Source organism: Lygodium microphyllum, chromosome 14 (genome assembly GCF_053477565.2).
Source record: "Lygodium microphyllum isolate KBCC chromosome 14, Lygodium_microphyllum_v1.1.10, whole genome shotgun sequence".
Lineage (NCBI taxonomy): Eukaryota > Viridiplantae > Streptophyta > Polypodiopsida > Schizaeales > Lygodiaceae > Lygodium > Lygodium microphyllum.
In genome coordinates this window covers 115,968,683-115,981,521 of record NC_141148.1, presented here as the reverse complement: position 1 = coordinate 115,981,521, position 12,839 = coordinate 115,968,683, and positions in this window count along the sequence as shown.

Here is a 12,839-nt window from a genome sequence, read left to right as displayed (position 1 = left end):
CTCTAAACTCATAAACATCTATTAATTTAATGTGTATTTTATGAAATCACCAGCTATGGAATCACCCATGTGCATATTAAATTAATCTGATGCGTGAAAAGGATAGGCACCCCCGTTAACTTCTCGCACAAGGAATCCTCCTTGTGTACGAGCCCCGGCAAATAAATACTTTTATAGAATCCATCAAAAAAATTCACGGAATCCATCGTGGAATATGCCTCCTAGCATCATACCCCCGGGGTGGGATAGCAATTGTCCTCAATTGCTATTAGCTCAATGTGGAGTCAGCAGTGAGGAGTAAGGACTTAGGTCGCGGGTGTGCATCCATTGGGCCTCTTCAACAGGATAATTTTTAAACTTAAACAAATATCTAGAATATCTACGGCCAGTTTAAGTGATCATAAAGTTAGTGTCTAGAATAGTTTCAGGTTCAAGGATTTGAGTTTCTTCTTCTAACAAAGGAGGGTTTTCATAGACAGGGTGGATAGAGGTAATTGACATTTAAGAGGGCATAACAAACTGATATGAAATGTATTATAGATCTTCCAATATTTGGGTAGTTCTAATTTAAATACATTATCATTTATATTGTGAATTATTTTGAAAGGTCCATAAAACCTAAGCGCTAATTTAACAATAAGGTGTTTCTCAACACTTTTCAATATTCTCTTTTCAATGTGTAACCAAACATAATCACCAACATTGAAACTCATGGCTTTTCTTTTCTTATTATCTTGTTTAGTGTATGATTGCTGGGCTTTCGTAATCATATATTTAACTTGAACAAAAATAGTACCATGCATATTGGCAATATCATCAGCAGTTTTAACTTTATTCACGACAATGATGTGACAGGTGTAGGCAATCTATGTCCATAAATGATTTCAAAAGGTGCTTTATAAGTAGTTGTGTGTGGTATATTATTGTATACCAATTGAAGTAGATCTAAATGTGTGTCCCATGTTTGTGGATTTTAAAATTGTATATGTACGCAAAAGATCTAGAATTGTACTATTAGTAGCTTATGTTTGCCCATTGGTTTCAGGATGAAATGCAGATGAGAAATCAATATTAGTACTCAAATTAGAAAACAAAGTAGTCCAAAAATTATTACAAAATCTAGAATCAGGATCAGAAATAATAAATTTTGGCAAACCATGATTAGTGAAAATAATCTTAAAAAACAAGTGTGCAGCTTGTCAAGATGCAGTTGCATGGTAGAAAATATGATTGTTTACTAAATCAATCTACTATAGTCCAAATCATATCATGATTAGCTTATGTATTAGGCAAAAAATTTATAAAATCCATTGAAATATGTTTGCATGGACGGTCAGGAATTGGTAAATGTATTAACAAACCATATTGCTTACCATGGTGTCGCTTGACTCTTTGGCAAATTAAATACTTAGAAACAAAGTTAAAAACATCAGATTCCATTTGCGACCAATAAAAATCTTCAACCAATGTTCTTAAAGTGGAAATAATACCTCAAATGATCTAAATTGAATAGTGACACACAATCTTTTGCCATAAAACATAAATCCATCAAAATAAGACAAAGAATCAATTGGAATCCAGTTATTAGCAACTAATTTGTTCCAATCAACTTGAAAACTAGGGTCATGGTCATAGGTATCCTTCATAGGAGTAAGGGAATCAAAAGATAGAATGGAAATATTATGGATACTTGGTCTTCTACTCAATGCATTGGCAACAACATTTTCTCTTCCTAGTTGATATTGGATAAGTGGATGAAAACTTTGAATGAAAGCAACCCATTTAATATGGCGGTCGGAAATTTGTGGCTAACTAAGGAGATGTTTGATACTTTGTTGGTCAGTTTTAATCATAAATTCCGATCCCATCAGATAGTGTTTCCATTCATGTAAGTCTTAAACTATAGCTTACAATTTTTTATCATAGGTGGAATACTTCAACTCAGAAGGTTTAAGTTTGCAACTAGAATAGGCTATGGGATGTGAATCTTGCATGAGGACGGCTCCTATTCTTGATCCGCTAGCATTAGTGACTACTAGGAAGAATGGTAAACTAAAATCAAGTAATTGCAAGACATGTGCATGTGTTAAAGCATGTTTCAACAAATCAAAAGACTTTTGCTGGTTGTCAGACCAACAATACACAACACCTTTCTTTAACAATTTTGTCAAAGGTAATGCAAGCAATGAAAAATTTCTCACAAATTTTCTATAAAAACTTGCAAGACTTAAGAAAGAACGTAACTCATGTAGATTTTAGGGATTGGCCAATTCAAAATTGCCTCTATCTTTTTAGGATCAACGCGAATACTATCAGAAGAAACAATGTGACCTAAGTATTCAATCTGGGTTTGGAAAATTTTACTTTTGTCATGGTTAGCATATAATCAATTCTCTTTCAACAATTTGAAAACTAAAGATAGATGTTCACAATGTGTATTCTCATCCTTACTGAAAACCAAAATATCATCAAAGAAAACAATCACACAATTTTGATACTTCAAAAATATACGATTCATCATACAACTGAATGTAGCTGGTACATTGGTTAGACCGAAAGGCATAACAAGAAATTCATAATGACCAAACTGAGCTCTAAATGCAATCTTAAAAATGTCAGATGTATCCATGTGTACTTGATGATATCTAGACTTCAGATCTATCTTGCTAAAAACAGTGGCCCCTTGTAATTTATCCTTGAGGTCATCTACCCTAGGGATCGGATATCTATTCTTAATAGTGATTTTTTAAAGGGCACGATAGTCAATGCAAATCCTATAAGTATTATTTTTCTTCTTAACTAATAGGACAGTTGCACCAAAAGGAGAACTACTAGGCCTAATGAGTCCTTGATTCAACAGTTCCTCAACTTGTGTCTGGATTTTTTTTTTTCAATTTGATTGTTTCTATAAGGTGTTTTACATGGTGGTTGAGAACTTGGGATTAAATCTATTTTATGGTATTCAGGACGTGTAGGTGGTAAACCATGTGGTAAATCAGTAGCAAAACAATCTTTAAATTGTGAAAGAAATTGTGCATGCCTAGGATGCATATTATTTTCCTTAGCTTCAATTTTATTCACCCATACTAAATATGATTTACTACATTTTCTCAATGCACGTTTAGCCTATGTGTGACTAAGCAATGGAAAATTATCAAAGGCATCAAGTCCATGCAATGTGATTTAGTTTCCGTTAAAAGAAATTTTCATAGACTGTGTGGAATAGCCTATGTTAGGGTTATATTTGTGACACCAAGGCATTCCTAAAATAATATCACTAGCTTGTAAAGGCACAATCAATAAATTTCTATGCTCAATATAATCACCGATTTTAATCTCTAAATTATGCACTTCTTGTGTACCATTGTATTTAGTGCCTAAGAATGCAACCTTTATGCGATAATGAGTTAGAACAGTAGATAAATTCAATTCTTTTACCAACTTCACGGAAATAAATTCATGTGTGCTTCCATCATCATGCAAAACAATTTTTTCTTGACAATGCACAAAACATTTCATTGTTAATAACGAATGAGGATTTGACATACTTGGTAAAGTATCTAAAGCATCATCGATATCATCATCATCTTCAGTGAAGTCTAGCATATCTTCATGGTCCTTATTATCAATTGCTTCCAAGTGATTGATTTGAACAGCTTGCTTCTTGGATTAACAATTTGTTGCTAAGTGTCCAAGTTGATGACACTTATAGCAAACCATAAGCTTTGCTTTGGAGACATTGTTGGTAAGGTTTGGAAATTTGGGTATATTGGGATTTGGTTGAGGGAAGGCTTAGGGTTTGAATTTGTATTTGATGGTAAAGCAGGAGGTTGAGTCCAGTGTTTACGGAAAGAAGAAGAAACAAAGCAATTTTGATTGAATTTTTGGAAATTAGAATTTAATTGCTTTGTACCAAAGTTGCCATTAACCGAAAATTATTGCAGTCAATTTTCTCCTCCACTAATTTTATCCTCCATATCATGCGCTAAAGAAATCAAATCCTCCAAAGTCTTTGGCTTGAACATATTCACTTCCGCATAGAAGTGGCCAGGCAAACCGGACATGTACTTACACTTGTGGGTCACCTCAGGAACATTTTCAAGCATTCAAAGTTGAAGAAAGGCACTCCAGAAACACTCAATGTATTGCGGGATGGATTCACGATCTCTTTGTTGCAAGAGATCCCACTGTTTGATGGCTTTCTCATGGAATTGAGGAGAAAGGAAATTCTGCAAAAAAATCTTTTGAAAGGCTTCCCAAGTAGAGGGACAATCAACACTCTTGCGGACAACAATCCACCATAATGATACTATGTCTGCTAAATGGTTAGTGATGCATTTAAGTTTATATTTTTTAGCATATTGCTCTTTATGAAAATAGTCTTCGAACTAACTAATGAAAGCAAGAACAATTTTGCCATCACGTTGCTCATTAAAAGTACGTAATTTAAAATTTCTTTTACTTATCTTGGCCTCTTTCCTAAGAGCATGTGCATCGACCATCACATCAATAGTAGGTCCAATGACATCTTCAAGTTATGCTCCGTCTTGCTCGACAATGGATTGTTGAAGTGCAGCCAATTGTGCTTGCAAGTTTTGGCATTCCCTTCGCTCTTCTTGAAGCTGCATCATGATTAGATCCAATTTCTGTTCCATAGTCGGCTCTAGCAAATCGCCTTCGCCTATAAAATCGTCTATATTATGATTCGACATCCAATTTGAATGACGACCTCTCCAGAAGGCCTCAATGTCGCCTCGAGAAAAGAAACGAGTAAAAGCGCACTATTAATTGTGAAAGCGCTCTCGAATCCTTGTAAAAGAGTGCCAAGCTCACTCCTGTACAAATTGTATGCATTAGTGGGAATGGGATAGGTTAGAACGGTGGGAAATAGGAAAAGAGGGCCTAGGCTAATGGCCGGCCATGTAAAAAGTGGGGATGACGGCCCAAAAAGTAGGGCATGTATATAAAGTTCAAAAGTGAATGAGAAGCTCATTCTTGTGTGTGGCCAAAGCTTCTTATTCTTCTTCTCTTGTCTCTTGCCTTCTTGCTTGTGCTTGAGTGAGGGATTGAGAGAGTGTGAGGGAGTGAGTATGTGAGAGTGAGGGATCGTGGAGAAGAAGCTCCCTATCTTCTCTCTTCATCTTCTTTCTTCTCTTCTCTTCTCTTTTCTCGCGCGGCTATGGAGGATGGAGCTTGATGGAGAGGGCTTGAGGTTGCTTGAGCTTGCCACAAGGATTGTGGAACTACCGGAGTGCAAGAGAGAGGAGGGAACTCAATCGAGCATCAAGGTAAGCTCACAACACCCGTAAGGTAGGCATTGCGTGTCGGCTATGTGAGAGGTAGCCATGGTTGCTCGACTTGAAACGCTTGATCAATAAGCAGTCCGTAGGTCTCGGGGTAGAGCTTTGTAGCTCCCCTCCATTTTGGTTCCATTGCCGAGACAGACGGAATCGAGCCTTGAGCACCGCACGCATCAAATCGAGCATAGAAGTAGGGTTTGCAGCCTGAACCGGTGCTCGAGATAGTTAGGAGATTTAGAAGGTTTTGATCCTTGGAGCAAGTAAGTATTTTGATTTGTTGTTGAATATTAGAGTAGGACCATCCATCTCCATTTCTGGTTTTGATTTTTGTTGCATTAGGTTAAGATTAGGATAGGAAAAAGAAGGAAAACAGAAGGGTTTTGCTGCTACTGGAAATAGGGAAATAAGGACACAGATTCATATTTCTGGCTGGAAGAGTGTGAGGGATTAATTTTTGAGGTTGCAGTAGGGTGGGATGCGGCAATAAGAGGGCCAGGGAACCAGGAAAGACCACATTTGACATTCTACCTTGTGAGAAGAGAGTGAGCTTGAGAGCCAGGGGGGAGAGAGAGAGAGAGAGAGAGAGAGAGAGAGAGAGAGAGAGAGAGAGAGAGAGAGAGAGAGAGAGAGAGAGAGAGAGAGAGAGAGAGAGAGAGAGAGAGAGAGAGAGAGCTACGGGGAGATCTTTGAAGTGCTGATCGATTCAAGTGTCACATTGATTCCAGGTATGCCTGGCACTTCCTTGTATTGTTTTGCATCTATTTGGAAGGCACATGATGATGCGAGGGAGTAGGCAGCATTGACCTTGAAGCATCGCGTGCAACTCGCGGATCGTCATTTGCGCCGTCGGACCAGTCCATCTGACTCCCAGAATAGGACCACCCGATTTCTGGAGTCAGACCGCGACTCCAAGAATCAGACCACCCTGTCCGATCCAATTCCCAGAATCGGACCACTGCGATAATCGGACTCACTACCAAAATCGGACCATTGGTCCTAGTGCCACAATCGGACCACTCGACCCAATGTAGTAGTTGGACCCCCTTGTCTGACTAGGAAAATCAGACCAAAGTAAAATCTGACCACCCTGTCCAAGTCTCAAATCAGATCAACTGCAATAATCGGACCACTTTTCCTATTGTGAAAATCGGACCAGCCTGTTCGACTCCCGGACCAGCCTATCCAACTCCCAGAATTGAACCACTTCACTAGAACTTTAAATAGAGGGTTTTTAAACCTGCCCTACAGTCCTAGCCATCCTGATCACATCTCTAACCCCCCTGGAAACCCAATTTAGCCCCCAGAAGCCAAAGGTTAGACAGGATAACTAAGGATTCACCGGAACAGCTAGACACTGAGCAGACCGAATTTAGAAGTTGACTTGACTTTCGGTGACCAACCAACCAACCCTGAAGCAGAATACAGAACGTAGCATGGACTTTCAGTAAGACCTTAGATCAGCCAGAACCTACGCTTAGAGCCATACAGGCTACGAACATGAGGGGAAGAATGATGCTAGGAGGCATATTCCACGGTGGATTCCGTGAGGTTTTACGGTGGATTCCGTAAACTTAGATGACCGGGGCTCATACGCAAAGAGGATTCTTTGTGCGAGAAGTTGATGGGGACGCCTGTCCTTTTCGGGCGTTTCATTAATTTAGTGTGTACATGGGTGATTCCATAGCGGGTGATTCCGCAAAATGCATATTAAATTAATAAACGTTTATGAGTTTAGAGTGCGCACTCGTAATAAATTAAGGTTAGGATTTATTTCTAACCAGTTGATTTATTTATGTAGCTGAAGACTGCTAGGTATTCACTTTTGTCGGTTTAATTGTGTTATTTTACTAACGATTGTGAATGCTTCAGTTGATGTGTAGAGATAGCAGCAGTGGCGGAGGAAAGCATTGGAGTCTAGCGGGTTTTCGACCTTTCGACTATATTTTGATAGGCGCCACGCCTATATTTTGATTATGTCTATAGAGACATCGACTATTTATTATTATTTTGTATGCGCTTATGCGCCTGGATATGTTATTTTTATTTGGACATTGAGATTGGGCGTGCCAGACTCTTTGGGCACCGTCCATTAGCTTTATTTTCCTATTTTTGGTAGAAAGCAAACTCAAAAGCTAAAAGCTTGTCATATTTTTGTAATTGGGCTATTTTTGAGCAAAAAGATTGGAAATATATATTAAATACATGCTTTGTGAAGCGCTCACACAAGGCATGGGGGAGATTCAACCCAATTTGTCTCTTGTCTCATGTCGTGCTTGTTTTTACATTGGTCTTTGTGCTAAAAAGTAGAGTGCTTTGTTCTTGGGGACCTTTGGGAATTCACTACGTGAGCTACCTGCGTCCGATCTGCGCACCAGTGGTATCAGAGCGGAGCAGAGATCAAGGGCTTCCAATCGCTACCAATCTCGGGCGAAGGCGGAGCTCCAGGAACAAACGGCCTCTACAGTCAATCTCGTCGCGAACCGTCGATACAGGCAGACTTCTGGCGATCAAGAACCCCTGTTTCCACTCTCAGATCGCGAAGGACCACTCTCTGTCGGCGGAGGACCACTCCCTCAACTCCATGAACAAGTCGTGATGAAACTGTGAGAAAAGCTCTTAATCCTATTAATCAAAAGCTTAATCATAAAGCTTAAGGGTATTAGAGAAGCTTGATTAGCTTCAAATCAACAAATCGTTGCCAAGAGGAGGGCCCCAAAAATCACGCGCGGAAAAAAAACGGACCCCCCCCCTCACGAAAATCGTCGACGTGCTGCTTCCTTTCATATTTAAGCTTATTAAGCTTAAGCTTAACTAATTAAGCTTAAGTCCCTCCATACTCTGCAAGTCAATTAAGCCAAACAAAGTCAGTAACTCCGGGTCCTGCGCAGCAGAAGACAAGTTCAGTAAGTCAAGTGGAATTAAGTCCTGCAAGTTCTACAAGTCGGCCTAAGTTCAGCAAGTCAACAACCCTGCAAGTCTGTTAAGTCTGCAACTCTGCAAGTCAGACTAAATCAGAACTGACTAACGCTCGAAACTCCTAGAAGACTTGTTCGTTTGCAAAAACTCAGAACTGGAAAGTTGTTCGCAGCAAGCTGTTTTACCTATCTGCAAGTTCGTTGAAGTACTTTCAGCAAACGGAGACAGAAATATTTCAAAATTTCTGAAAATTGAAGAAGAAAATACCCAAAATACATAGCCTTGTAACCCCAAATTTGAGCTACGCTCATCCCGCTAACTGATTTTGAGTGAGAAAGGTTTGTTGAGTTTTACAGGATGACTACCCCACACATGGATGATCCTATGACTGAAGACGACCTACCCGAGCCTACCATGGAACAAAAGCTGGATCTTATCATGTTGCAATTGGACGAAGAGCGAAGAGCTAGGCAAGCCTTGCAAGCGCAATTGACAAAGCTACAAGGAGCGTCCACTGATAAAGAAGAACCTCAAGCTGAAGATTTGATACGCCGTACCATCGATGCCACTCTTGAAGCACAAACCATTCGCAAGGAATCCAAGATAAGTAAACGAAGTTTCAAGTTTCGCACTTTCAATGGCATAAGAGAAGGAAAGACTGTTTTATCATTCATTAGCCAGTTTGATGACTATTTCCATGAGGAAACTTATCCTGAGAAAGATAAAATCAAGTGTGTTACTAATCATCTGATAGATAGAGCATCACTTTGTTGGACTGTCGTCCGCAAGAGCATAGAATGTCCTGCTACGTGGGAAGATTTCAAGAAGAAGTTTATGCAAAATTTCCTTCCACCGCAATTTCATGAGAAGGCAATCAAGCAATGGGATTTACTTCAACAGCGCGATCGTGAGCCTATTCCACAGTATACAGAGCGTTTTTGGAATGCACTCTTACAGCTACGCATGCTTGAAGACGTACCAGAGACGACCCATAAGCGGAAGTACATGTCTGGACTTCTTGGACATTACTACGCTGAGGTGAATATGTTCAAGCCTGCTACCCTTGAAGATGCCATCTCCTTAGCTCACGACACTGAAGATAAGTTACGTGGAAGAGATCGACGACCGCAGTCATTCCAAGCAAACGGTAATTATGGATCTAAACAATTCAATTCAAATTTCAGAAGGTTTAATCCAGGTCGTTTTTCATCTCCATCTTTCCGCAAGAATTGGCCTAAACCACCTGCATTACCATCCACTGTCAATCCAAATCCTAAGCCTATCCAACAAGCAAATCCAAATATACCCAGACTCCCAGCCATTGCAAATAATGTGACCAAAGCCAAGCCCATCGTATGTTACAAGTGTCACCAGCCAGGCCATCTCGCAGCAAATTGTCATTCAAAGAAGCCATCAGCACATATCAACTACCTTGGAGCTATGGACGAAGACGAGCATGAGGATATGCCAGATTTCACTGAAGAAGAAGATGATCCTACTACTACTTCCGACACTTTACCAGGTATGCCTACTTTACATTCATTGTTGACTATGAAATGTATGGTGCATGGAAAAGAAAGAACTATATTGCATGATGACGGTAGTACGCATGACTTTATTTCAGCAAAATTGGTAAAGGAATTGAAATTGCATACAGTACCTACGCACTATCGCATAAAAGCTGCATTTTTAGGCACTAGGTACAATGGCACACAAGAAGTTCAAAATTTAGAAATTCAAATTGGTCCATATATTGAAAGAAGAAATTTCTTAGTTGTCCCATTACAGTCTAGCGACATTATTCTAGGAATGCCATGGAGACACCAACATAATCCCAATATAGATTATTCCACACACACAATGAATATTAATTTTCAAGGAAAATCTATTATATTATTTGGTATGCATGCATCTCATATGTTTCCACTGCTTTCGCATACTCAAGTAAAACGTGCACTACGCAAGAATACTAAATCATATCTCATTTGGGTGAATGAATTGCACGCAAAAGAAACTCATATGCACCCTAGACATAAGGAATTTCTTGCATATTTTAAGGACTGTTTTGCAGAAGACCTACCACCAGGTTTACCTCCATCACGTCCAGAAGACCATAAGATTGACCTAATACCTGGCACACAACCACCTTGCAAAGCCCCATATAGGCACAATCAAATAGAGCAAAAAGAAATCCAGAGTCAAGTAGAAGAATTACTAAATAGAGGTTTAATTCGACCTAGCAGTTCTCCATTCGGTGCACCTGTGCTCTTAGTCAAGAAAAAGAATAATACTTATCGGATGTGTATTGACTACCGAGCATTAAACAAGATCACTGTAAAGAATAGGTATCCTATACCTAGAGTTGATGACCTTATGGACAAACTGCAAGGATCTTCTATATTTAGTAAAATTGACCTTAAATCTGGATATCATCAGGTGAGGCTAGATAGATCTGACATATTTAAGACTGCATTCAGGACACAGTTTGGCCATTACGAATTCTTAGTTATGCCATTCGGATTAACTAATGCACCTGCTACTTTCAGTAGAATGATGAACCGTATTTTTCTAAAATATCAGTATTGTGTGATTGTTTTCTTTGATGATATTTTAGTGTTCAGTCAAAGTGAAAAAAAAGCATTATGAGCATTCATCATTAGTTTTTCAATTACTGAAAGAAAATCAACTGTTTGCAAATCTAGGCACAAAGATTGATTTCTCATCTGCATTTCATCCAGAAACAAATGGACAAACAGAAGCCACAAATAGCACTATTTTAGATCTTTTACGTGCATACACTATCTCTAAACCTCAAACATGGGATACTCATTTACATTTATTACAGTTTGCTTACAATAATACACCACACACATCTACAAAGAAAGCACCTTTTGAAGTTATTTATGGATATAGATTATCTACACCTGTTGCATCTTTGTCTAATAGAATACAGAGTGCCGATGATATTGCTGTTATGCATAACACTATTTTTGATGAGGTAAAGGATATGATTGCTAAAGCCCAACAATCATATACCAAACAAGCCAACAAGAAAAGACAAGCCATGAATTTCAAAGTTGATGATTATGTTTGGCTTAGAATAGAAAAGCGTAGACTGCAAAGTGTAGATAGACATCCAGTTGTCAAATTAGCCCCTAGATTCTACGGACCATTTAGAATCATTCATAAGATTAATGACAATGCATTCAAGTTAGAACTGCCATCACATTGGAAAATTCATAATACCTTTCATATTAGTTTATTGAGACCATTTAGAGGACAATTACCTATCCACCCTGTCTATGAAAACCCACCTTTACTAGAAGAAGAGACTGAAATCCTTGAACCAGAGGCCATCATAGACACTGATTACATGACCACTAGAACTGGCCGAAGGTACTCTAGATATCTTGTGAAATTTAAGAACTATCCTGTAGAAGAAGCACAATGGATGCACGCTAGAGACTTAAATGCTTTCCCCACTCTGTTAGCTCCACATTGAGCTAATAGCAATTGAGGTCAATTGCTATCCCACCCCGGGGGTATGATGCCAGGAGGCATATTCCACGGTGGATTCCGTGAGGTTTTACGGTGGATTCCGTAAACTTAGATGACCGGGGCTCATACGCAAAGAGGATTCTTTGTGCGAGAAGTTGATGGGGACGCCTGTCCTTTTCGGGCGTTTCATTAATTTAGTGTGTACATGGGTGATTCCATAGCGGGTGATTCCGCAAAATGCATATTAAATTAATAAACGTTTATGAGTTTAGAGTGCGCACTCGTAATAAATTAAGGTTAGGATTTATTTCTAACCAGTTGATTTATTTATGTAGCTGAAGACTGCTAGGTATTCACTTTTGTCGGTTTAATTGTGTTATTTTACTAACGATTGTGAATGCTTCAGTTGATGTGTAGAGATAGCAGCAGTGGCGGAGGAAAGCATTGGAGTCTAGCGGGTTTTCGACCTTTCGACTATATTTTGATAGGCGCCACGCCTATATTTTGATTATGTCTATAGAGACATCGACTATTTATTATTATTTTGTATGCGCTTATGCGCCTGGATATGTTATTTTTATTTGGACATTGAGATTGGGCGTGCCAGACTCTTTGGGCACCGTCCATTAGCTTTATTTTCCTATTTTTGGTAGAAAGCAAACTCAAAAGCTAAAAGCTTGTCATATTTTTGTAATTGGGCTATTTTTGAGCAAAAAGATTGGAAATATATATTAAATACATGCTTTGTGAAGCGCTCACACAAGGCATGGGGGAGATTCAACCCAATTTGTCTCTTGTCTCATGTCGTGCTTGTTTTTACATTGGTCTTTGTGCTAAAAAGTAGAGTGCTTTGTTCTTGGGGACCTTTGGGAATTCACTACGTGAGCTACCTGCGTCCGATCTGCGCACCAGAAGAGTGGAGTTTTCATTGAGCATTTCTTGCATCCGCACCTTACTTTTGATTTTATCACCAAAGGTGCACTACAAAAAAGAAAGAAAAAGCTTGTTTTCACACTGAGCACTAGAAAGCACGAAGTTCAACTTGTGAATAAAATTGAAAACTGCTTTCAATAACAAGGAACTCATCAGGAGACATAATAACATCAAGGAACCCACTATTAGAAG